General features: G+C 36.8%; 1 protein-coding gene across 2 annotated transcripts in view; it reads left to right on the forward strand.

The window, feature by feature from the left end:
- Window positions 1-10,793, forward strand: part of LOC116463130 (laforin) — a 358,409-nt gene extending 347,616 nt beyond the window's left edge. For both annotated transcript variants that reach the window (XR_009211981.1, XR_009211982.1), the window contains 4 exons: window positions 7,753-8,035; window positions 8,310-8,385; window positions 8,480-8,568; window positions 10,705-10,793. The gene's annotated coding sequence lies outside the window, so the exon portion shown is untranslated. The remainder of the gene's footprint in view (window positions 1-7,752; window positions 8,036-8,309; window positions 8,386-8,479; window positions 8,569-10,704) is intronic.
- The last annotated feature ends 13,887 nt before the right edge of the window (window positions 10,794-24,680 follow it).

The raw sequence follows: 24,680 nt of genomic DNA on the forward strand, positions 1-24,680 counted from the left end.
AAAAAAAAAAAAAAAAAAAAAAAAAGCCTAAAATTCCACGTGGAAAAATGTTATAGTAAAAAAGTTAAAAGTAAACTTAAAAACATTTCATAGAACAACAAAAGAAACCCAATAAATTTACTGAGGACAGAGGATAGAACTAAAAGTCTTAACGCAACAAATATAATGTAACTTTGACATGCTCAGAATATATAAATAATATGTATGTAATACATATGCATGTATATAAATACAGATCAATACCTGAAGTTAGAAGTTTATTTAAATAAATATTTTCAGGTTAAGACAACTGAACTTGGGGCATTTTTATAAATGTTATTAATTTTTAAAATTAATCTGCCTCTGAAAAAAATTTAAGAGGAAGAAAGATATGCTAAATTTAAAACCCTAGAGTATTTTTATTGCTGTAATTAGATGTAATCAAAAACTTGGAAATTATGTACCCAGAGGTTGAAGGCTGATTTAATACTCATGAAACAAGGCTCAGGCTATGATTTATAAATTTATAAATTAAGTAATTTTCTCTGGTGATAATGGTTTCTAGAAGAATTGGAGCAATGAGAAAATTTAAGTATGAGAAAAAGAATTTTAAAAGGAAACCTAGATGAGGCTTGATCTCATTTTTCTTCCCGAGATAGCGTATGACTGAATTTACAGCTCTCATCCCCAGACACATTACATATGTGAATTTTGACACAACCACTTGTTTAACCAAAAAATGAGTGACTGAGGCAAGTGTCTCAATCAGTAGAGGTTTGTTGGGTCAAAGTGTGAGGCTGTGCCCAGGAAAAACACAAGCCACAGAAGCACCTGTGACCTGTGTTTTCCAAAGAGGATTTTGTGAACTCAGTATTTAAGGGGAGAGGGCATGCCAGTGCCGGGGGAAGGGACGATGGGGGTAGGCAGTGAGGCAAATGGTTACAATCTTGTGAGGCTCTAATTCTTGATCAACAAATCTACGTTTTACATAAGACAAGGTAAACACTGAAAAGAGAGAGCAGAGGAAAGAGTCAATTATGCAGCTGTCTCAGGATAGGTGGAAGAGTGATTGATCTCATCTTGTCCTTGTTTGGTACCTGGCAACATAAGCTCTTAATGGACACTGTCAGTGTGAGTCTAACAGAACTCAGTTTTAGAAGTTTAACTCAGGCTGCAGACCTGAGGTTACAACTGGCATGTGTTTGCTTTATAGGAGGCTATGTATCCTGAAAGGATCCAGGGGCCAGCAAGGAATTTCCCTGCGAGCAATTTGTGAGGGTGTCCACATGGATAGGTATAAGGTCCTTTGATGTTGTGGGAAACTGGCTTATGTATACTGCTATGACACAGAGTTGTGAAGTTACAGCTATATGTTTAGAGAAAGAAGAATGGAAGTGTTGAATGACTCAGTTCCCAGGCTTAACTTTTCTCCTTGGCATATCAAGTTTGGGGGTCCTGAGATTTTATTTTCTTTTACACACTGATGAGCTGATTCTCTTTGGACCAGGCTCAAAGCATTCCTGAACCTGAGTTTTCTCATTTTTAATGTACCTGTTGTAAAAGCTGCAACTCTTATTATAGTTCCTTAGTCATCTGTAATTTATTTTTCAACAATTTAATGAAATTCAATCTCAGTTTTGAAAACATGGTAGGATTGTACTCGCTTTGTCTTCTTGTGCCTGGTTGAGGCCATGTGACAAGTCCTGTTCAATCAGCTGTGAGGAGCAGAACATCCACTGCCCATGCAGAACCCTACAAAGCTCTCTTTGCCTCTCTCTTGACAAGCAGAAACCCGTTGGTGGCTGTTGTGTCAGCCTGTATCATGGAGTGCAGTCGATATGGAGCACTCTCAGCCTCTGGCCAACCCACAATGGACATGTAGCAGGACAAGAAATAAAGTTTGTTGTGTAAAACTACTGCAATTAAGTGGTTATTTGTTTACACAGTATAAGCTAGCCTATATGAACTGTTACCTAAACAAAATATTAAGCAGTAGAGAATTGGCTAAGTGATTTATGATGCAACATAACTTGAAATAGTGTATAGTCATTAATTTTAATGTCACATTACATTTTTGACATGAAGAGATGGTTATATTACTGAAAAAATTCTTATTTAGATATAGATATGTAGATACATAGATAATATGGTACTATTTTAAGATATTTAATTCAAATTTATGTGCACATATTTGCATAGAGAAAAATTAGAAAGATTTGTACTAAAATATTACACAGAAAAATACTATATACTAAAATATTAGGCCACGATAGCAAGGTAGTGTTTTCGCAGTGATATTTTCTTTTTGCTTAATTCTATACTCTCTTGTTTTTTATAGTGAATGTATAAAACACTAATGAAGTAATGAAAGTTTTTAAAGAGAGAAAAGAAAAATGTTGGTAGTGGGCTGCCATGTATGTAGCTGTATTAAAATACTAATTTCCCAATCCCCCCAATCCAAATCAAACCGTGTAGTAAATGCACTTGATAAAAATTGGAAGTCATTCTAGGGTAAAAGCCTGTTTCACTGACATAATTATCATAGCTTGAAATGTCTCGTCTTCAGTTGAAAGACAACGGTTTCAATTATAGAGGAAAGTTCTAAAAATGTGACTCCTTCCATGGCGATAATAAGGCTTGACAAGTCGTATTTGCCCTTAGGCCTTTCCTGATCTTGTGATTTTTCTCTTTAGAAATGGCTCAAATGCCTGCTCTGCTGAGAAACCCCTACAGTAGACATCTGACCTCTTGTGTTTGTGCTAAATCTCCATTATGATAGAAGCTTCTGGCACTCGTCAAAAAAGAAAAAACTGCCGCAGGGTGTTCATGTTGGTCACACTTTAAGGCAGTTTTTATTAAGTAATGTGTGGAAGCTTCTGGCAACTCCAGGAGAGATTAGTCCAACTTCCTGGATTGTTCCAATGCTAAAAATATCTTGAGTCTTTCTTATCCCCCAATAAACTGGGCACAAGAGCCTCAGAAGGAATATTGACAGAACTAAATATTTAGGTGGTTCTCTTAGGCCTAAGGGCACAAAATTAATAAAGTTTAAAGTAACCTTTTAATCAGTTAAGAGCATCAGTGGAGGAGAATCGCTTAAAGGCTTTCCTTTGACAGAGTATTTTTTAATTGATGCAATAATGATGTCAGTGTGTTTTCTCCCTCTTTGAAAATGCCTAAAGCCTTTTCAACAGTGCGAAAAGAGCAAAATCTAAAACCTCTTTAAAGGTAGGTCAGCTCCCAACTTTCAAAGAGTTAACATAGCATTCTGCCTTTTAGAATATTGCTCTGTAAATGTGAAGATAGGACGCCAGTTTCTCTGCCTAAGTAAATTAGAATTATATGGTTTTACATAGTATTGCAAAGTTATGGGATTTTTTTCCCCACTCAGTTCATAAGGTTGTTGTTTTATTATTTATAAAAATAGTCCAAACTTTGGGAAATACCGTGAAATTGTCTTGCAATAGCCATAGAGCCAGACACTACTGTGTTTTTCGCATCTCAAAGATGTCTGGTGGACCTGAAAGCAGCTTAGGTGCTATTCTCAGTGTCCACTGGATGAAAAGACACTGTTTCCGTTATTCTGATCCCTCATTGAAGCCTCACTAAAAGCCACTGCCTTATTCCAGCTGTGCAGCAAGGAACAAAGGAAAGGTCTGGCTCTAAACGTGGGAGTGAAGCAGAATGGGGAAGTGTGGTGTTTGCGCCCTGTGGCAGTCACTGGCTACCGCCAGCTGTGATCTCACCAGGGTTATCAAGTGTGGTGCTAACGAAGTGATGACAAGTGTGCTAAGCTAAACTAAACTTGGCCTGAGGATGCCTCTGTACTTTGAGTCCCTATGTGAAGAACTGCAACCTAACTTATAATAGTGCTTAAACCGAAAGCCGGGAGTCTACTTTTGTATAAATAGCTGAGTCTCAGCCAATCACAGCAGCCAGACTTCAGTCAATTACAGGCTGCCAGCTGATCAGACCATATTCAAGTAAAGCAAAGGCGAAGTCGTAACCAGTCAAGCTGTTTCTGTACCTCACTTTCATTTTCTGTTTATAAATGCAGCTTGGCCATGTTGTGGGAGGGAGTTATCTCAACCTCTTCCGATTCAGAGCACTGCCTGATTCGTGTACTGTTGTTTGCTCAACTAATATCTGTTATGTTTAATTTGTCTAAAGGTTTTTTTTTTTGACAACTATAAGGTGGGAATGGAAAAGAAAGCGAAAGTATAAATGACATTTTAGATTTCAACTCTATGAGCAACTGGTATCTAATAGTGTAATGGAGAAGTCAAATCTGATTCCTAAGTTGTTTTTAAACCACAGATGATTAAGGCAAAACTATAAACTGAAAGGATAGTCTAGAAATTTTAATTTGAAGGTAAAATTAATTACTTTGAGAAAATTGAATTTAAAGTCCCTTTAGGACTTCCAGGCTGTCAATGGAAAGAGGTGGTTTTCATTCCATTGTGTTATTGAAGCAACATTGTCTTGGCAAGTAAGCCATTAGAGGGAGAAAGTAAAGATGACATTACAATTTGGGTCATGTAGGTGGTACTATTGACAGTGATAAGGTAGTGGCAAGAAAATTAAAAGGTGGTAAAGAAGAAAATACTGAAGAGAGAAGAGGGAACTGCTAATTGATAGAGTAGGACCTTAAAGGAGAAAAGAGGGAGAAGTCAAGTGTAAAGGATGGGGGAGATAGGTAAATATTGAGAAGGAAGTTGTATTTCAAGAATTTGTTATGCCTAGGGTAATTTTTCTAATACCTTTATCATGTGTGTGCATGTGTGTGTGTGTGTGTGTGTGTGTGTGTATGTGTGTATGTGCATGCGTGCATGTTTAACAATGTAAAGCCCCTTTGCTCACCCAGTTGGGGAGTAAATATCAAATTTCCCAACTCAGCAAGCAGGGGGGCTTCATCTTCTGATGGTGGAGCTGACATCAGAGGTAGGGAGCCGAGGAAGCAGCCCCAAAGCTACATTCAGTTCAAAGGGCACTGTCAGAGAGCACAAACTAGGTCCCTGGGTAAAGGCATATGGTAGGCTCAGAAGACAGAGTGAACATGTGCTGGAATGGTAACAGGGTACTAAGCCTGGAGTAAGACCTCTTTTGCAGGGTATAAGCAGTCATGCCCATAGTCATGCGCACCAGTGAGATGAAGTATTATGGTCGAATCTTAAGCTTTGATCATATAAAAGTATAGAAAATACAATTGGGTTGAATTTTTTATTGAATTTTCAAGGCAAGTAGTGTATTTATTTTTAGTTAAATGGAAAATGACAATTAGGATTCATGCATTTACCCGTTTATTTAGTATAAGCATACATCACAAATGCAGAGTGGTTTATAATTTCTTTAAAATTTATTTTCCAAGTCCAATGCTTAATTTTATAGGCAACCAACTCTGCATTTCATTGAGATAGAGTACCTCTCTTTGAGTTCCCAAATAAAAATTTACTTCTGATATGCTGAGATTTGATTTTTATGGTTCTGATTAACAAATAGCAGAAGTCAAAAATGCCATTTATTTAGAAGTGCAAAAGTGATTTAAGAGATGAAGCCAATGCTAATTCATTGCATACCCTAAAAAGTAATTGGTCTTTTGGTGAAAGATTTGATGGACAAATTGCTTCCATTAGTAAAGTGGTCTTAGGAAAGCTGATTTAACAAAAACAGGTCAAGTAGTTTCCAGCCTGATCTCTTTTCAATTAAGCCATTTTTGCAGAGCAAGAAAGTCTGACAAATATTTAACTGTAATTTTTTATGTCTTTCTAAATTATCTTCCTATTTTGTCAATGTATGTAAACTCCATTCTACATATTAATAATACTGTATGTTAAATTGAGCCATTTTTCATGTAATACTGCTTCATATTCGTATTTTGTAGATGTCAAAATATTTGCCATTTTAAATGTCTTTTTAGTGTGTCAAAACTAGTGTTTTTGCTTTTTGTTTTTATTTGTTTTTTAAAATCATGCCTTATTAGTCATTTGGACTATTGTCATGTATTGTGTCTTGGGAAATGGCACCCTCTAGGCACACTTCTTGGCGTGATCGCAATTGCAGTCTGGGAGGCAGCAGAGGGTGTTGGGGGTCTCAGCTGCCCAGACTTGGGCAGGGAGCAAATTGAAATTGAAGCCTGTGCTTTACCTCAGTGCCCTGGAAAGCCAGAAGAAAATCCAAATGCCAAATCTGAGGAAAGGAATACAGAAGGGGAATGGAACTTAAATTGAAAATCTGCCACAAGGAAGAGGCAAGACAAGAATCAGGCTTAGTGGTCTGGATACAGAGTTGAGGTAGGATGCTAATACCGCCCTTGGCCTGCACATACCCCTGAGTGTGGTATGCTCTTCCGTGGGGAGAAAAACCTGGCTCTGATCTGTAAGGAAAAATAGAATTAAGTGGCATTATACAACCTAGTAGCGATGCCTTCAATAGCAGCTTCACAAAAAGTGCACAGGTCTTACACATATAATCGTTTTTAAATACTAGTTCTTTTTGAAAATGAAGGACACAATGTCAAAATGGTCTTCATATAGTCATTTTATTTATTAGTTCTTAATAAAAATGAGGACTTAATATTAAAGTTATACGAGGGGTTTTTACCGGACAGTAAAGTTATGGTAGTACAAGTCTAGTTTTCTGGATCTCCAAATGTATATAGAAATGAGTCTTAGAATCAATTCTGGATTTCATCCCTACCACTGTACTTCTCCTGCTGTTGCTGAGTGTGATTTTCATGTGGTTCATTTCTTTGGAAAACTTAGACCTAATCTCATTTAACCTTTTGGGAACACTTAGTACTCCCTCCTGCTTAAACACTTTCTTAATATTAATAAATAACATTTAACCTGCATGGTGCAAGAATATTACATTTTAATGCCACAGCCATATCATCAATCTCATTTACAGATGAGGAAATTGAGGCTTGGGAAGGTTAGGTAGCTTGATCAATGCATCATAACCAGCAGAGTTCAGATCCTGTGTGTCTAATCCTCAAGCTGGTGATCTTAACCAGCATGCATCCTGCACACCCACCTGTCGGCTTCCTGTACAACCTTCTCTCCTCCTCTCCCTTCTTCCTATTTGGCTCCTCCTTCTCTAATGGATCATTAGCTTTGACTGCATCTTATTTGGTGCAACAGTAGAGTCTGAACTCACTAGTAGTCCTTAAGCATGACTGCACACTGACATCACCTGGAAATTTTTATAAGGCAGATATCTGGGCACCATCTCAGATGAATGAACTGGAACCATTGAGAATGGGGCTTGCCTGGACATCTACAAGCTTAGAAGTTCTCCTGCCAATTCTAATGGCAGAAAGGGTTAAGAATAGAGACTCTAAAATAGTAGTTCCCAACAGGACTTATTAGTATCATCTGAGTAACATTTAAAAACCCTATCTGGAATGGGGCAGGGAATGTGTAATTTTTCAAGAACTCACAGGTGATTCTGATGAGGAACCAGGTTCAGAAGCAACTTAGTTTCCTTCTCAATTACTCACTACAGAAGCATAACTTTATACAGGAGCTTTGTGGTGTAAATATTCTGTGCTTTAACTATCAGACCACCATAAACAGCAAAATGATATTTTGCAACAAAAATAGAGAACATTGTGTTCAACCCTCATTCCATGACTGACAAGGGTCTCCATAGCTGACACCAGTTTGCTTCCACCTCATTGCTCACTGCTGCTGCTCCAAATCCTGTTGAATAGAAGCATTCCCAGAGCTCCAATGCTGCTTTCTGACTTTTTCCTTCTGCTGTTTCCTTTACCAGGAATTGCTATCCCTTTATTTCCAGGGCTATGATGGGGTTCAGGACATGCTACCACATAATATTTGAATCTGAAGGAATTGAGAAAACCACAGAAGCAGGAAGGTCCCTCTGCCTTCCCTTGCCCTTCCTCCCTGACGCAGTTCATAGAATCCAGAGGGAGTTTCAGACTTTTCTCTGAAGCAGGTCATAAGACTTTCATGTGACAGACACCCTCCCTATTCCCAGAAGAAGGGAACATCCTCATTTCCAAAGAAAGAACACAGAGGACTCTGAATGGGCCTTGGTGAGTTTCCCCCAAGTTTCTCGCCATTGGATCTCACTCTCTAGCCTGTCATCTTTCCCTAGGATTGTCTACTCTTCGTTAAAGCTAGCATAAAAATAGCCAAGTTTACCCATTTCCTTGAATCTTTTTTTTTAATGAAGACTCCAGTGTCATGTGAAACATATATTAAATAAATTTGTATGCTTTTGTCTTATTAATTTGATTTTTGCAGTAAAGGCCTCAGCCATGAACCTAGCATGGGTAGAGAAAAATATATATTTTTTCTCCCCTACAGCTGATTAACTTCTCATTGCCCTTTCAACCACTGAGGTCTCTCTGCATCCAACAGGCCTCCACCAGTGGGGTCAGAGGTAGGTGGCATAGCCAGGTGATTCCTCATCCCATGTGCCTGTCTTTATCACACTGTGTTGAACTGTTCTGCACATGTGTCTGCTCTTCCACCAGCCTGTCAGTTCCGTGAGAACAGGGACCATGTGTTTTCCATCCTGCTATTCTCGGGCTCTCACAAAGTTCCTGGCAACTGAAATGGCTTAGTAAGTGTTCGCTGACTGAATGTTAAAATGAACTAACATAATGCAGACATAGGAATCCTTTCCTAACTAAAAAGAGTAACGTTGGGGCAAAATTCAAATATATACAATAATTAATTTTCAAAAAACAACTGTTTATATGATGGTAAAAAAATAAGTTGTTATTTATTGAAAAAACTTAGGGGGAAAATTTTATATTTTATATATATTATATATACACACACACACACACACACACACACACACACGCATATATATACACATATATATGTATATATGAAGTGATAGCTAGAAAGATAAAAGCACCCATAGTCCCAGAGTAAACAATTATGGAGGTTTCGTCTCTTTTTATGCAGACTCTGTACATAGTTAAAGTTATTTCCTCTACAGTTATATTCTGTGTATGTTTCCCAGTTTCCTGGATTACCAATCTAAAGCTCTGGGAGAAGTCCTAGCCCTGCCAAGTTCTCAGTCCCTCCTCACCCCCTGAGAGTCTGACACCCTTGGTGCCCCTTCCCCACCCCACCCCTATTTTAGCCCTGTCATGCTCTCTACCTGACCTGGGCTCCACCCCATTTTTGTGTTCATTTCAATCCCAAAGATAAGTACTCATTCTGTACCTCAAAGAAGTCACTGCGTTAGGCACAATGGAGGCACGGTGGAGACAGATTCTGTCTTCAGGGATGTATTAGCAGAGACAACACAAAAGACACAATAAAAGACAACAGATGCTGAATATGAGGGGTCTTGTGTAAAAGAAGCTTATTTAGTAGAGGGGTCATTAAATAGTTGAAGGAAAGAGATGACTGTGAGCTGAGGCTTCAGGGCTGTTCTGAGTCTGACAGGCAGGGCAGGACATGCCAGATGAGGAAACAGCAGCATAAGGAGGAAAAAGAGAACTTCTTGAGGCTCAGCGCAGTTGCTTCTTAAAAAGGCAGATTTCTAAACCTCTGAATTGAGGAAAGGTGACAGTGGCAGCATGATATACCATTTTAACAAGCTCCCAGGTGATGGCGGCGCCGCAGATACACAGACAGGCACTTGAGAAGATGAGAACATGTTCAGTCTGTAGCCGTGGATTTATGTCACAAGGCTGTGGGATATGGAACAGGGAAACAGATTGCAGATGATATGTGGAAGGCAAATGACAACCTCAGCAGTTAGTACTTATTTCCTGAGGCAAAAGGGAGCCATTGAAGGATTTTGAGCAGAGAAATGACATTATCAGTGCTGTGATTCAGAAAAAAGAAAACCTATGACTTAGTTCCTAATTGTTGATTCCTACCATAGTCTAAGTTGAGCTTTCAAAAGATGAAGGCCTAAAACTTCCACCTGGAACATGGAGTCAGTTGGTCAGGGTAAACCCAAGGCTTATACAGTTTTCAGTAATTCCATGATCTAGATGGAGACTGAAAGTTCAGAGGGAAAAGTGTTAGTGGCAGAGACATTTTCATGGGGTTGACCTAAGAATACAATGAGGTCTTGCCTGCCAATTTGTGGTTTCTATTGATATTTCCCAGAATGAGAGAAAAATTGTCCTCCAGCTTTAACTCTGAGGGAGTCTTACAGGGAATGCACCTCTCTGGAAGAGCTCCCCTAACTAAAACCCTTGAGTTTGGGAAAATAAACTGTGAAACTAGCTGCTGGCAAACTGAACCCCCTAAAAACATTACCTGCTATGTGTGCTCAATGCTCTTGGTTGACCTCATGCATAAAGGTGTTAATTCAAGCGAAATACTAGAAATGGAGATAGCTGAGAAAAAAACTTCTTAATGTCAAGTGATAACCAGAGATAATTATGACTAATGCTTCATAAATCTCTGTCCTAGAATATTCATTTAGTGTCTTATTTTCAACCACAAATAGATATTTCAAATTGTATAGCATATCTGTGAAGAAGCATTTGTGTAAAAATATAACTCGTACACAAATCCCTTTTAAAAATAGATGAGCATGGTGTCATTTTATTTTTCAATTGTGGAAACAAGTTTCTCAAAGGCAGTGTTGTTTCATGGAAAGGTTATTATCTGGTTAAAGAAATGAGCATTCTTTACTCACCTGTAATACTTCATAAAATTTTACAAATTGTAAAACCTTGGAGATAAGTATGATTAACCTCCTCCCCACCCCCTTTTTCAGATATGAAAACTGGGGCTCTCGGCTAGGTAAGGTATGGAAACGATACCTGAACCCATGTCTGTCTGAGCCCATGACTACTGATATCAAGAGGTCTTGATTAAAATCCTGGCTTTGACATCAGCTAGCTGTGGAAGATTGGTTAAGACACCTCCTCTCAGCTTTAATTTTCCTTATCTGTCAAACAGAGTTAGATTTCATCTTTAAAATCTCCTTGTAAAGTACTCCATGAAGTACCTTGACTTTCACTATTTGCCTACTTTCTAAAATAAATTTGAATGTCACTAAAATCAAGTTATTTAGATGTTTCTCATTTCCTAAACTGCACTGATCATTGTTCAATCATTTCTGTTATAATATTTAAAATTATAATACAACTTTTATTTTATAAGTACTAAGTAGAAATTCTGCTGTTCTTTTTTACTTGAAATAATTTGCCATTGCATTCAAAATTAAGAGAAAAAAATACCAAGGCAAACATACAAAAAGCCACAATTAAAAAATTAAAAGATCAAATATCACGTTTTCACTTATAAGTGGAAGCTAAACAATAGGTACATTTGGACATAAAGATGGAGATCATAGATACCAGGAACTCCAAAAGTAGGGAAGGTGGGAGGGTAGTTAGAGTTGGAAAGTTACTTATGGGCTACCATGTTCAATATTTGGATGATGTGTACACTGGAAACCCAATCCTTACCATAGCATGCATGTAATACTCATGTAACAAACAAGCACATGTACCCTCTGAATCTCAAATTTAAAAAAAAATGTAAAAATCAAAAGACAAGTCCATTCAATTCTATGTATTTTCCATTTCGAGTTTTTCTATGTCCTATAGGTTATTTCAACTTGTGTTTCATTTCTGTACACATGGAGATTTTTATTTCTTTTTGCCTTTGACTTCTAATTTAGTTGCATTATAGACAGTAAACACATTCTATACAAAAATTCAAATTATTAAGGCTTATTTAGTGGAATAGTAGATACACTACTAGTGGATCCATTAATAGTGATGTAAATCCAAGGCTACAAACTGATCTATTCATTTTAAAAGCATTCCATTTTTTTTTTGTTAGGAAGGTAATTTATTCTCATTGGATACTGACCTATACATCTACCTTAAATCAGGCTTATTAATGGCTTTGTCCAAATTTAAATCCTTAAATCTTCCACCATGTTGCTGAATTTTTTCAAATCTCTTTTTATATACGCTGAGGATAATTCATTTGTGTACCAGTTTAGAATATTTATATTTTGATGAGGTGAAATTTTTATCTTTATACAATAATGATTCTCTCTGTCCCTAATGGTATTTTTCTATCTTAAAGTCTATTTTGTCTGCTATTCAAGCTGTCTCTGGTATTTACCTTATGTCTACAAACAAACACACACACGCACACACACACACACATGCATTAAAAAAAAGATTGATATGTATTATTTCTTTTTTTTTTTTTAACATGAAATCTTGCTCTGTTGCCAGGCTGGAGTGCAGTGGCGCAATCTGGACTCACTGCAACCTCCGCCCCCAGGGTTGAAGCAATTTTGTAGTCCAAACTTTCTTTGTTCTTAATTATTAGATGTGTCTTAGAAATGTACTACTAGGTACATAATTGTTATTGTTTTTCATATATCCCACTAGAACTATTTTAGGTAAAATTTTAAATATAGGTTATTAAGTTTTTCTATTTTTACACACAAAACAGGCTTCAAACCCTACGCGCAGTTCTTTTCTTGATTTTTTTCATTTAACACTGTACATTGGAGAGTTTTCTATAGCAGTGTCTTCTTACTGTTATTTACTATCTGCACCATATCCCTACCGAATTAGTGTCCTCCTGATGTACATTCTTATTACCAATATTTTTCTATCCAAGACCTACCTTGGATATCATTTCATAATGTGAAAACATATCCATCCCTAGGATAAGTTTCCAGAAGTGCAATTTCTGAGACAAAATGTCTATGTAATTGGAATTTCTAAATGTCTTGCCAAGTTGCCCTATAAAAGATTGGACCAATTTAAACTCCAAAGAGTAATACATGAGAATGTTCAAGTCATTGAGAAGGCATTATCAAACTTTTAGATATTTATCAACCTGAAAGGTAAAAATGTAGTTTTAAATCTCATTTATCTTAATATGATTAAGACATTAAGAACACTTCAATGAGTTTTAGGGGCATCCGTAGGTCCTTTTCTGTTAACTGTTTGATCATATCTTTTACCTGCTTTTTAAATAGCAATGTTGGTCTTTTTCATACCCACTAAAAGCACTTTTTGTGTTAGATTAGCCCTTTGTCTATGAGTTGCAAACAATTTTCCCAGTTTTTTATTTATTTTGCCTTCACTTACATGTTTTATTTTGCCATATAATTTTCTTTTATTTTATGTGGTCAAATATATTACTTTTCTTTTATAATTTATAAATTGTGAATTATAGTTCACTCTAAGTTTATAAAGAAACATATAGTTTCTATAGTACTTCTAGTGCATTTATTATCTCACTTTCGGTATGTAAATCTTAGGTCTATTTAAATTTTTTTCTGATGAGCAGTGTGAAATATGGGTCAAATGTCATTATATTAATTTTAGAAGCCTATATAGCTGTTTCAACATATTTATTAACAGGTCCATAATTTGAACATTATTTTAAAATGCCACTTTTATCATATACTAAATTCCCCTATGTATTTAGGTCCGTTTCTTGCCATTATATTCTATACCGTGGCTCTGTCTCTCTTTCATTACCACATTGTTTAATTATTGAGGCATTACAGTATGTATTAATATATAGTAGGTCTAGCTGCCCCTTCAATAATTTTAGAATCTACTGGCTATGTATATATGATTTTTTTCTATATAAAATTTAGGGTCAGCCTATTTATTCTCGGAGTCTGTCCTCACACTTCTCTTTGTATATGAGATTATATTACATTCATAACTTAGGAAGAATTGACATATTTATGATGTTCAGCCTTGCTAGCTGAGAACACAGTGTTTTCTTTTGTTCAGGACATTATTGGTGTCGCTCAGTAATGTTCAGTTTACTCTTGAGAATTACATAATTCTTGTGAAGTTTATTCCTGGGAACTTAAATTTATTACTGCTATCATAAATGGATTATTTTTCTCATTGTATTTTTCAACTTTTTGGGGGGGATTGGGGATAGGAAAACAATTTATATACATTATGTTGTACCATGCCACTCACTAAATTTTCTTTTTATTTACAGGCGTTTCCCTAGTGGATTTTCCTGGGATTTTTAGCCAAAACTATATCATCTACACATTATAAAATAATGTTTACCTCCTCTTTTCCAATTTCTATATATTTAAATTATTCTGTCTAATTGCATTGGCCAGTACCACCAATAGAATGCTAAATAATTATAGTGAACATAGGCATCCTTTTTTGTTTCTAACTTTAGTGGGTCTTGTATTTCCAAATTAAGCATGATAATGATTTGGGGGTGAGATAGATATATTTTATCATGTGGAGAAAAATCTCCATCTATTCTTTAATTGAATATCTTTATCAAAAATTGAATAAATTTGTCAACATTTCAGCATCTATGAAAAAAATCACAAGATTTTTTTTTCTTAGATTCATTAATAGGATGAATTTATATTAATAGATTTACTGATATTGAATCACCCTTCCCTTAATAAAACAAACATGAAATGTATATTCTCTTAATTTTCTGCTGGATATTTGCTAATATTTTATTTAAGTTTTTACATCAATATACTTCTATTTTTAATTTAAAAAACTTTCAGGTTTTAAATTACATATTATAATCACATTATAAAAAGCATTTGAAAATTTTCTCCACTACTACATGTTTAGAAAGAATTCAAAAGCATAGGACATATTAAATATCTGTTTATTTATTTATTTATTTATTTATTTATTTATTTATTTAGAGACAGAGTCTCTCGCTGTTGCCCAGGCTGGAGTGCAATGGTACAATCTTGGCTCACTGCAACCTCTGCCTGCCCGGTTCAAGCAATTCTCTCAGCCTCTGAAGTAGCTGGGATTACAGACACTCACCACCATGCCTGGCTAATTTTTGTATTTTTAGTAAAGACTGGGTGTCATGATGTTACCCAGGCTGGTCTTAAACTTCTGACCTCAGGTGATCCACCCACCTTCACCTCCCAAAGTCCTGGGGTTACAGTCATGAGCCACTGCACCCAGCCATATTAAATTGTTTCTGTAAAATCATTTACATTAGGTTCATTTTCTGGAAATAGTTATTTTACTCTTTTTTTAAATTGATTCTCTGGAAATAATTTCACTTACATTTGTAAACCTTTTTCACCAGTATTATTATTAAATTATATTTTTTAAAAGTCTATACATACTGGTTTTCAAAATGATTTGCATTAAATTGAGAAATCTTTAAATAGTTTTCGTATTCATTGATTCTATAGTTGTCTTTTTTTTTTTTTTTTTTTTTGAGATGGAATCTCGCTCTGTCACCCAGGCCGGAGGGCAATGGTGGGATCTTGGCTCACTGCAACCTCCACCGCCTGGGTTCAAGCAATTCTGCGTTCAAGTGATTCTCCTGCCTCAGCCTCCCGAGTAACTGGGATTACAGGCACACACCACCATACTCTGCTAATTTTTTATTTTTAGTAGAGACTGGGTTTCACCATGTTGGCCAGGATGGTCTTGATCTCTTGACCTCATGATCTGCCAGCCTCGGCCTCCCAAAGTGCTAGGATTACAGGCATGAGCCACCACGCCTGGTCTATTGTTCTCCTTTTTGAAGCAGCTACCTTGTCTGGGGTAAATACCAGGGGTTCGTTGTCTCACACCAGGAAAATTTAGTACAGGGACACACACAAGGAGTTTAGGAGTGGAGATTTAATAACAAAAGAAAGAAAAAGGAAAACAGCTCTCTCTCTAGTGAAAGGGGATTTTTGAGAGCAAAAAACTGGCTGGGGGCAGATGCTTCGAATTTTATAGTCAGGCTTGAGGAGGCAGTGTCTGATTTAGATAGTGCTCACAGATTGGTTCTATCAGGTTTGACGTTCACATAGCTTGCAGAGAAGGCTGGCAGCCCCACCCTAATCCTATGCAAATGAACTTTCCCCTTGGCCAGTGCCATCTTGTCTGCTCCTTACCGTACAGGTGGCTGACAGAGAAGGGAAGGTAGAGCCGCCGTTTTGAACATGACTGGCACAACTGCCAACATCTATGTCTGCAGCTCGATTTTACAGGCTGTTCTTTGTTAGAAAGGAAAGTGATTTGGTGCTGCTTTTCATTAAAAGGTAAACCTTACCAAGGACTTCCATACCCTCGCTATCTGCCTAAGTAATTTCTTCTTAACTCCTGTATCATTTTCATGTACTTTCTTATCTTGTATATATGTGTTTCTTCACTTCCACTCGTTTTTTATTGATTAGATTAGTTTGTGGATCATTTATTTTATCAGTTTTGTCAAAGACTTGACTTTCGATTTGAGGACTAAATTCTGATTTTTTTTTTTATCTTGCCCAGATTCCTAAGGTGTCTGGGGTCATGCCCTACAAACCATAAATTCTCATCAGATTAGTTTTATTTAACCCTGTATATTGTGACTTACTTTCCAAACTGACTCTGCCATAGCATTATGACACAAGGAAGAAAATCATCATATTTTACCCCAAAGCATGTTTCTTTGCCATATCTTGAAATGGCCCTGCAAAGCTGTTCTTTATGGGGGAAAATTTGTGTCTGTAAAGAATCTCTATTAACATAGTTAGATCTTTTTCTTCCATGCCCTCCCAATTCTGAAGAGATTAACTAAGAATCTAGCACCTTTTAAAAAGGAAATACTAGCACCCTTTAAATCTAGCACCTTTTAAAAGGAAATACTCGTCATGTATTGTCTCTAAGGGCAACCACTATAAGAATTCAAAAGAACCTTGGTCTCCACAGTCTTTCGTCTTAACCTGAACATTTATTTTCTCTCCATCCCAGATATTTAGACAAACTCAACCAATTGTCAACCAGAAAATGTTTAAATTTACCTATAGCCTAGAAGCGCCCCGCCCCACCGCTTCGGGTTGTCCCGCCTTTCTGAACTACATTTCCAACCAATGTATATCTTCAGTGTATTTGATTGATGTCTCATGCCTCCCTAAAATGTATAAAACCAACCTGCACCCTGACCACCTTGGGCACATGTTCTCAGGCCCACCTGAGGGCTGTGTCATGGGCCATGGTCACTCATATCTGGCTCAGAATAAATTTCTTCAAATATTTTACAGCTTGACTCATTTTGTTGACAGATTTATTTACTCCTTGTTTCTTTCCTAATTACCTTATGTATTTATTTTTAAAATTTGCTTTTTTATTTCAGTTTTCTTTTATAATTATTTAATTATTTTATTTCATTTTTTATTGATGCAGACACTTAAAATGATTAATTTGTCTTTGAGCATCTCTTTAACTGCAATAAACAGGGTACAGATCTTAGTGTTCAACTTATAATAAAATTCTTTTTTTAAAAAATACATGATTTTTACATGTAAATTAAAAAATAAATTAATTAAAATAAAAAACAAATTTCAGAATCTTTCTAATGTATTTTCCTTTTATCATTATACATCATAGACTTGCCTTATTCTTTTCTATATCTGCCTAATATTCCATTCTCCAATTAGTTGACATTCATTTTTATTTTCATGGGTTTTTTTTTGTTGTTGTTTTTTGCAAGTATGAACATTGCGGCAATAAACATCTTTGGATATATTCCGTATACATGAGAGATTTGTTTATCAGTTGGTGTTTTTATTTCTATGCATTAGAGTTCAAGGAGTAGGATTTCTGAGTTGAATAGTATATGTAATTACAGTTTTAATAAATATTGCCAAATTGCTTTTTAAAAAGATTATTCCTGGCCGGGCATGGTGGCTCATGCTTGTAATCTCAGCACTTTGGGAGGCCAAGGGGGGTGGATCACTTGAGGTCAGGAGTTCAGGACAAGCCTGGTCAACATGGTGAAACGCTGTCTCTACAAAAATACAAAAATTAGCCAGGAGTGGTGGCATACACCTGTAATCTCAGCTACTCAGGAGGCTGAGGCTGGAGAATTGCTCGAACCCGGGAGGCAGAGGTTGCAGTGAACCCAGATCACGCCACTGTGCTCCAGCCTGGGTGACAGAGTGGGACTCAGTCCCAAAAAAAGAGAAAAAGATTATTCCTGATATCTTTACCACATTTTAAGGTCTTTTGGATCTGTAATGATGTCTTCTTTTTCATTCCTCATATTGGTAATTGGTAATTTTGTTCTCTGTCAGGCCTCTGAGCCCAAGGTAAGTCATCATATCCCTTGTGACCTGCACATATATATCCAGATGGCCTGAAGCAACTGAAGATCCACAAAAGAAGTGAAAATAGCCTTAACTATTGACATTCCATCATTGTAATTTGTTTCTGCCCCACCCTAACTGATCAATGTACTTTGTAATCTCCCCACCCTTAAGAAGTTTCTTTGTAATTCTCCCCACCCTTGAGAATGTACTTTGTGAGATCCACCCCCTGCCCGCAAAACGTTGCTCCTAACTCTACCTCCTATCCCAAAACCTATAAGAACTAATGATAATCCACCACCCTTTGCTGACTCTCTTTTTGGACTCAGCCCACCTGCACCCAGGTGAAATAAACAGCCTTGTTGCTCACACAAAGCCTGTTTGGTGGTCTCTTCACAGGGACATGTGAGACATTCTCTTTATTTCTTTATTAGTTTTGCTAGTTTATTGGTTATAGTCATCTTTTCAGAAAATACTTTTGGCTGTGGTAATTTTCTCTCTTGTACAATTGGTTTTTGTATTATGGAGCTTTACTCTTTTTTTTCCTTCAATTTTTAAGTTTAGTGGTACATATGCAGGATGTACAGATTTGTTACATAGGTAAACATGTGCCATTGTGGTTTGCTGCACAGATCATCCCATCATCTAGGTAATAAGCCCAGCATCCATTAGCTATTCTTCCTGATGCTCTCCCTTTCTGCGTACCCCTCCTCTGACAGGCCCCATTGTGTGTTGTTCCCCACCTCATGTGTCCATGTGTTCTCATCATTCAGCTCCCACTTACAGGTGAAAACATACCGTGTCTGGTTTTCTGTTCCTGTGTTAGTTTTCTGAGGACAATGGCTTCCAACTACATTCACATCCTAAAATTCTTTCATTTTAAATTGTGCTCCCTCTTTGACATGAGGGTTGCTTAAAAGGTTTTTGTTTTTGTTGTTTTGTTTGTGTTTTTAGTTCCACCCAGACTCATATTTTTGTTTCTTAGTTTTGTAATTAAATGCTAATTTTAGTTAATGGAAAACAGAGAATAGCATCTGTGTATTCCTGCTTTTTAGATTCATCAAGATTTTCTTTGTGCCCTCATACAGGTTCAGATTTTATGAGTGTCCTATGGTCACTTAATAAAATGTATGTATTTTCAATTTTCTGAGTTTAAAATTAAATTTTTATCAATCAGATAAGACTGATTAAATATGTTATTAAGCCTTTTGTGCTTGTTATTTTTTTCCACTTTTTTAATCATTGACCAAAATAAATAAATTAAAGCTGGGGCAACTAGTCTGTTTCTAATTCTTCCTCCTATGTTTCCTGAAATTTTGATTTACGAATCCTGATGCTGTGTTACTTGGTGCAAACATATTCAAAAGCATTAGGTCTTCATTTTGAACAGAATGTTAACATCATCATGTGTCCTTTTTTGTGCAGTTTAATGCTTTTTGGCCTAAACTCCACCTTTTCTGCTATTAACATTCTTTAAATTTTTATTTATTTTTCTAAAGCTGTATCTTATGAGTATCTACTATAATAAGCAACAGAGTTTTCTTTTTGAAGCAATTTGGAATCCCTCCTTTTTTTTAAAGCAACTGTTTCAATCATGATTTGAGCAGAAAAATTAAAATCATTCTATGCATTTTAATTAGAGAGAATTAAAGGTTTACACACCCAATGGAACCTTTGAAAAAGATATTGTCAGCATGCTATCTTAAGAAAATCTGGAAGCGTCGATATCACAATCAATGATTTCAGCTGCCTGCAGCACCAAAGTGGGTGATTCTTAGGAGAAATCCCAAAGAGAAATGAACACCAATTTTCTCAGTTGCCTATACACAGAAGATGTAATCTCAGTTGATTTCTCACAGCACATGTTTCTCAGGAAGGCCCAGAAACTACCCCTGATGATCTGATTTGCCTGCTCAAGGTTTGGCAAATGTCTGACTAGGACATCTAGTCAGTAAGTTTTAGTCAGTGTGATATCATCTATGTATTGGGCCAGCAGACTCTCCTGTGGGATAGCAAGCTGATCAAAGAAAGTGAAAATATCGTTCCATTGTCTTCAAGCTCCTTTTATTTCTGTCAAGAAATTTGTTGTCATATCCTTTGTAGGTTATTTCACTTTCCAATTTGCCTACCTTTTAAGTTCTTCTCTTTATCGAAATTTATTGTTCTACAGTTTCAACGTCATGTATCTTGGCACAGATTTCTTTTGTTTCATCCTGCTTAGGGTACATTAGAATTTCTGAATCACAGTAACACTCTCAACATTTGCCTCAGAACAACTAGGTCTTTACAATTAAAAAAAAAATTATGTTAAGTTCAGGGGTCCATGTGCAGGTAAACTTGTGTCATGGGGGTTTGTTGTACAGATTATTTCATCATGCAGGTATTAAGCCTAGTACTCATTACTTACTTTTCCTGATCTTCTCTGTCCTCCCACTCTCCACCATCCAATAGGCTGCAGTGCGTGTTGTTCCCCTCTGTGTGTCCATATATTATCATTTAGCTTCCACTTATAAGTGAGAACATGTGGTATTTGGTTTTCTGTTCCTGTATTAGTTTGCTAAGAATAATGGTTTCCAGCACCATCTGTGTCCCTCCAAAGGACATGATCTCATTCTTTTTATGGCTGCATAGTATTCTGTGGTATATATGTACCACATTTTCAATTTTTTTGTGTGTTCACTGTTTCAAACTCTGGATTCAGCTCACTATTTTTTTCAGGGAGAGGGAGGAAATATAAATTTATCTTTATTTCTTGAGAAACCAAAACATAATACAGAGTTTATTATATCCAGCATCTAGTTAGTTATATTTTATTGAGAGGCCTTTAGAGTGCTGTCAATTGAAAATATTTAGCTCAGCTTGTCTACCATAAATCCCATGTCTGAAATAACTATATTTGTTAAAATTATGTTAGGGTTCTTAATTATTTAAAACATCATCAAAACACTTGATATTTTTAAAATGGAAAGTCTGTAACTACACTCATAGTAAATGCATAATTTATAGACATTAAAAGTGTTGTCTTCCTTTAATCACTATCCTGGAGTTAGATTCTGATTCTTCCTGTTTTGCTCCTCAATGCTGGAAACATTCTGGAGCATTTACCTTGTTCAAGAGTTATATATTCTAAATTTCATGCTCTTTTCCTGAATTATGTATATATGAATATATATATAATTATATATAATGATGCTAAATAATTTACTATGAATATATATATATTCATAGTAATATATATTCATAGTGTATATGTATATATCTACTAATATACATACACATATATCTTATATACTATGAATATATATATTCATAGTAATATATATTCATAGTGTATATGTATATATATACACACTACTTATAATATATATATACACACATATATATATCTTATAGTAAATTATTTAGCATCATTCATGAGTAATTTGATGCTTCCTCCTTAAATGTTTTGGACCAAGAGATGATGCTATCATAGGTATGCAATGAAACATCGTCTTGAGAGTCAAAGAAAAAGAAAGGGAAAAAACCAACTCGGTGTATTGATAGCTTTAGAAAATCTAAGTGAAATGGTGCATTTGCCACCATTAACATTACTGTAATCAGAGCTTCATTTCTGGACTGGCCCATATCCACAGGAGTAAGAAGTTTTAGAAAAGATTCACTCCAATTCTTTTTGCCAATCTTCGTAAACATTATCAAAAAGATAATGTATCATTGCTTTCTTTTTGAAAGTAATGTGTACCCTATTTTAGTTAAAGGTTTATCCTCTGTAAAATCAATCAAGTATTGATTTTATATATATGCAATTATGTATATATGCAATCTAGAATTTCTATTACCCATTTTATTCCAGATGCCAAATTATTGTTGTATCAAATTTACCTACTCATTATTTTCATAAAGATGGCAAATATAAATTTTATTGATTACTATTTTCCACAAGGCAAACATGAAGTGCGGAGTGTTCAATTGTCCTATTCAAAGCAATTAGTTGTTAAGCCAGGTTAAGAACCTAAGGCTGTCTTTAATTTTACCGAAGAGTTTGTTTTCTAAAACCTCTTAAAATATAACCAACCCAGAGAAGCCTAAATATTCTAAAGGCTATCATTATCTAACTTGCACCTAAAAAATTAAAGGTTCCTATCACAGCCCTGGTTTTATAAACTCATTTTGATAATTTCAGGCTGCATTGTTTCTCGATGTTTCTAAAGGATTTTTTTGCCAGTTTCATAACCAAGAGAATGGGTGAGTGAAGAGAAAAAATATGCTCAAATTTCTTCTTTACCACAAGGGTCTAAGCAATGGTTGCAAACTTAATGCAGTGAGCCATCATTCCACCAAGTCCTTTTTGTCTGTTTGTTTCAGCTGGGCTTCACCTCAGGTGCCACACTGCTCTTTGGTCCTTCCTCTGCCCCAATTCTGCAGACTGCAGAACTTGCTTTACTGCAAACCACAACTTACCCACACATCCCCTATTCCGTCTCTGCCCTGGAATCTACTCCATGAGTTTAAGTACTATCTTATTTTACCCTCACAAAGTTTCATGTGGTTCTTCTTGTTATTATTAATTATTGTTATTATTGTTTCCATTTTATAGACAAGGAAATTGAAGCTCAGGGAAATAAAGTCACTTGGCCTAAGCCACTCAGCTTGTAAGTAAAAGAGACAGAGTTTGAAACAGATTTGTTTGAGTTCAAAGGCTCACTTCTTTACCCCTAGGCCATTGTGTTAGTCTGTTCTCATGATGCTGGATAAAGACATACCAGAGACTGGGTAATTTATAAAGGAAAAGAGGTTTAATGGACTCATAGTTCCATGTGGCTGAAAAGGCCTCACAATCATGACAGAAGGTGAAAGGCACATCTTACATGGTAGCAGACAAGACAGAATGAGAGCCAAGCAAAAGAGGAAACCTCTTATAAAACCATCAGATCTCATGAGACTTATTGACTACCATGAGAACAGTGTGGGGGAAACCACCTCCATGATTCAATTATCTCCTACCGGGTCCCTTCCACAACACTTGGGAATTATAGGAGCTACAATTTAAGATGAAATGTGGTGGGGACACAGCCAAACCTTATCAGCCATACACATTCTCATCTTTGCCTGATGTCTATGGATGAAGCTAGAAAGCTATTCTGGGAAACATCATCCAGCGTCCCACCTGTAGTTCTCCGCAAAGCCTTGCTTGTCCTGAGGCAGGGCTGGCTTTCATCTGACTCTGGTTGAGTTCCTAGGGAATCTTTCCCCATAGGGCCTGTGTTTTCTCTTCCCAGGGATATTTTGTCTCTTGTGCATGTGAATGTGTATGGGTTGCTGTTGTGCCCGTACCTAACTGCTGTTTGACTGTTCTTTATAGGATAAAATTAGGCCAATGCCTTGTCATTAAACTTTCTCTGAAAGACTTAGAAAGTCTCAGGTAGAAGGTTCTTCCAGGAAGGGCACTTAAAAAGATTACAGGACCACAAATAACTCAATAAATTAAACACCCTTGCAAATAATTGAAACCCTGGCTTTTATATGATACATTGCTAATAGACTAGAAGATTTTTCGGGTCAAGATCTGGGTCTAATTGTTGAATGTTCCTCATATATTCTATGCATCATAATGATATAGGAGAGGGGCAGGGAAGTGCCTAGTAAAGAAAGGTGGGGTCCCAGGCAAGGGCTCCACCCTCAGGCCTGTGCCCACAGACCTAGGTGAGGACAGGCACTCCTGTTTTCATGCCCAAATGTTGCATTTTCCAAGATCACTCTGGCCCGCCATGCCCCCCGTCCTGTGCCTATAAAAGCCCTGAGACCTTAGCAGGCACAGACACAAGCAGCTGGACATTGAGAAGAACACGTGGGCAGAACACACTAACAGAACACACCGGCACACACCAGCAGACACCAGCAGGTCATCTATAGTGGTGCCATGTGAAATTCAGCCGGAGGAGTGCGCCACTGCTAGGTGGCCTGACTCCAGCGGAAGACTACTTTCCCACTCCAGCTTCTGGCTTCCTCATCTACCTCCCTGAGAGCTATCACCACTCAGTAAAAACCTTGCACCTATCCTCCAAGCCCCTGAGTGATTCGATTTTTCCAGTACACTAAGGCAAGAACCCCAGGATACAGAAAGTCCTCTGTCCTTGCAATAAGGCAGAGGGTCTAATTGAGCTGATTAACACAAGCTGCCTGAGGACAGCTAAGCTGAAAGAGCATGCTGCACTGTAACACATGCCCACTGGGGCTTCAGGAGCTGTTAACACTCAACCCTAGATACTGCCATGGGGTCGCCCCACAAGCAACCTTGTCTTGTTTTCTGTTCCACAAACTTTCAGAGACAGCAAACTGGGCCCCAGGGGTGAGACTGGTCTGAAAGATTTGTACAATGTATTTTTTTCCCATGAATAAATGCTCAACAGATAAAAATTAGGAGCTTTCAAATAAAAATCTAAATTTTAAATACTTCTTGCAATGTCAAGAGATCAAACAGCCCTGGACATCCGTGTCTGCCTAACAGTCATAGGCTGGAGTGAAAAGCAACTGTCTCTTGCAGGAGGTATGAGCTTCCTGTGTCTCTATCTCTTCTCATGAAATTGCAAGCACTGAGGCCAAAACTCATTGCTGGTAACTTTGACACACTATTGTTTTTCTTCTAGCAGAGTTAAAAGGCCAGTAAAGTAATTCAT

This window comes from Hylobates moloch, unplaced genomic scaffold (genome assembly GCF_009828535.3).
Source record: "Hylobates moloch isolate HMO894 unplaced genomic scaffold, HMol_V3 SCAFFOLD_26, whole genome shotgun sequence".
Lineage (NCBI taxonomy): Eukaryota > Metazoa > Chordata > Mammalia > Primates > Hylobatidae > Hylobates > Hylobates moloch.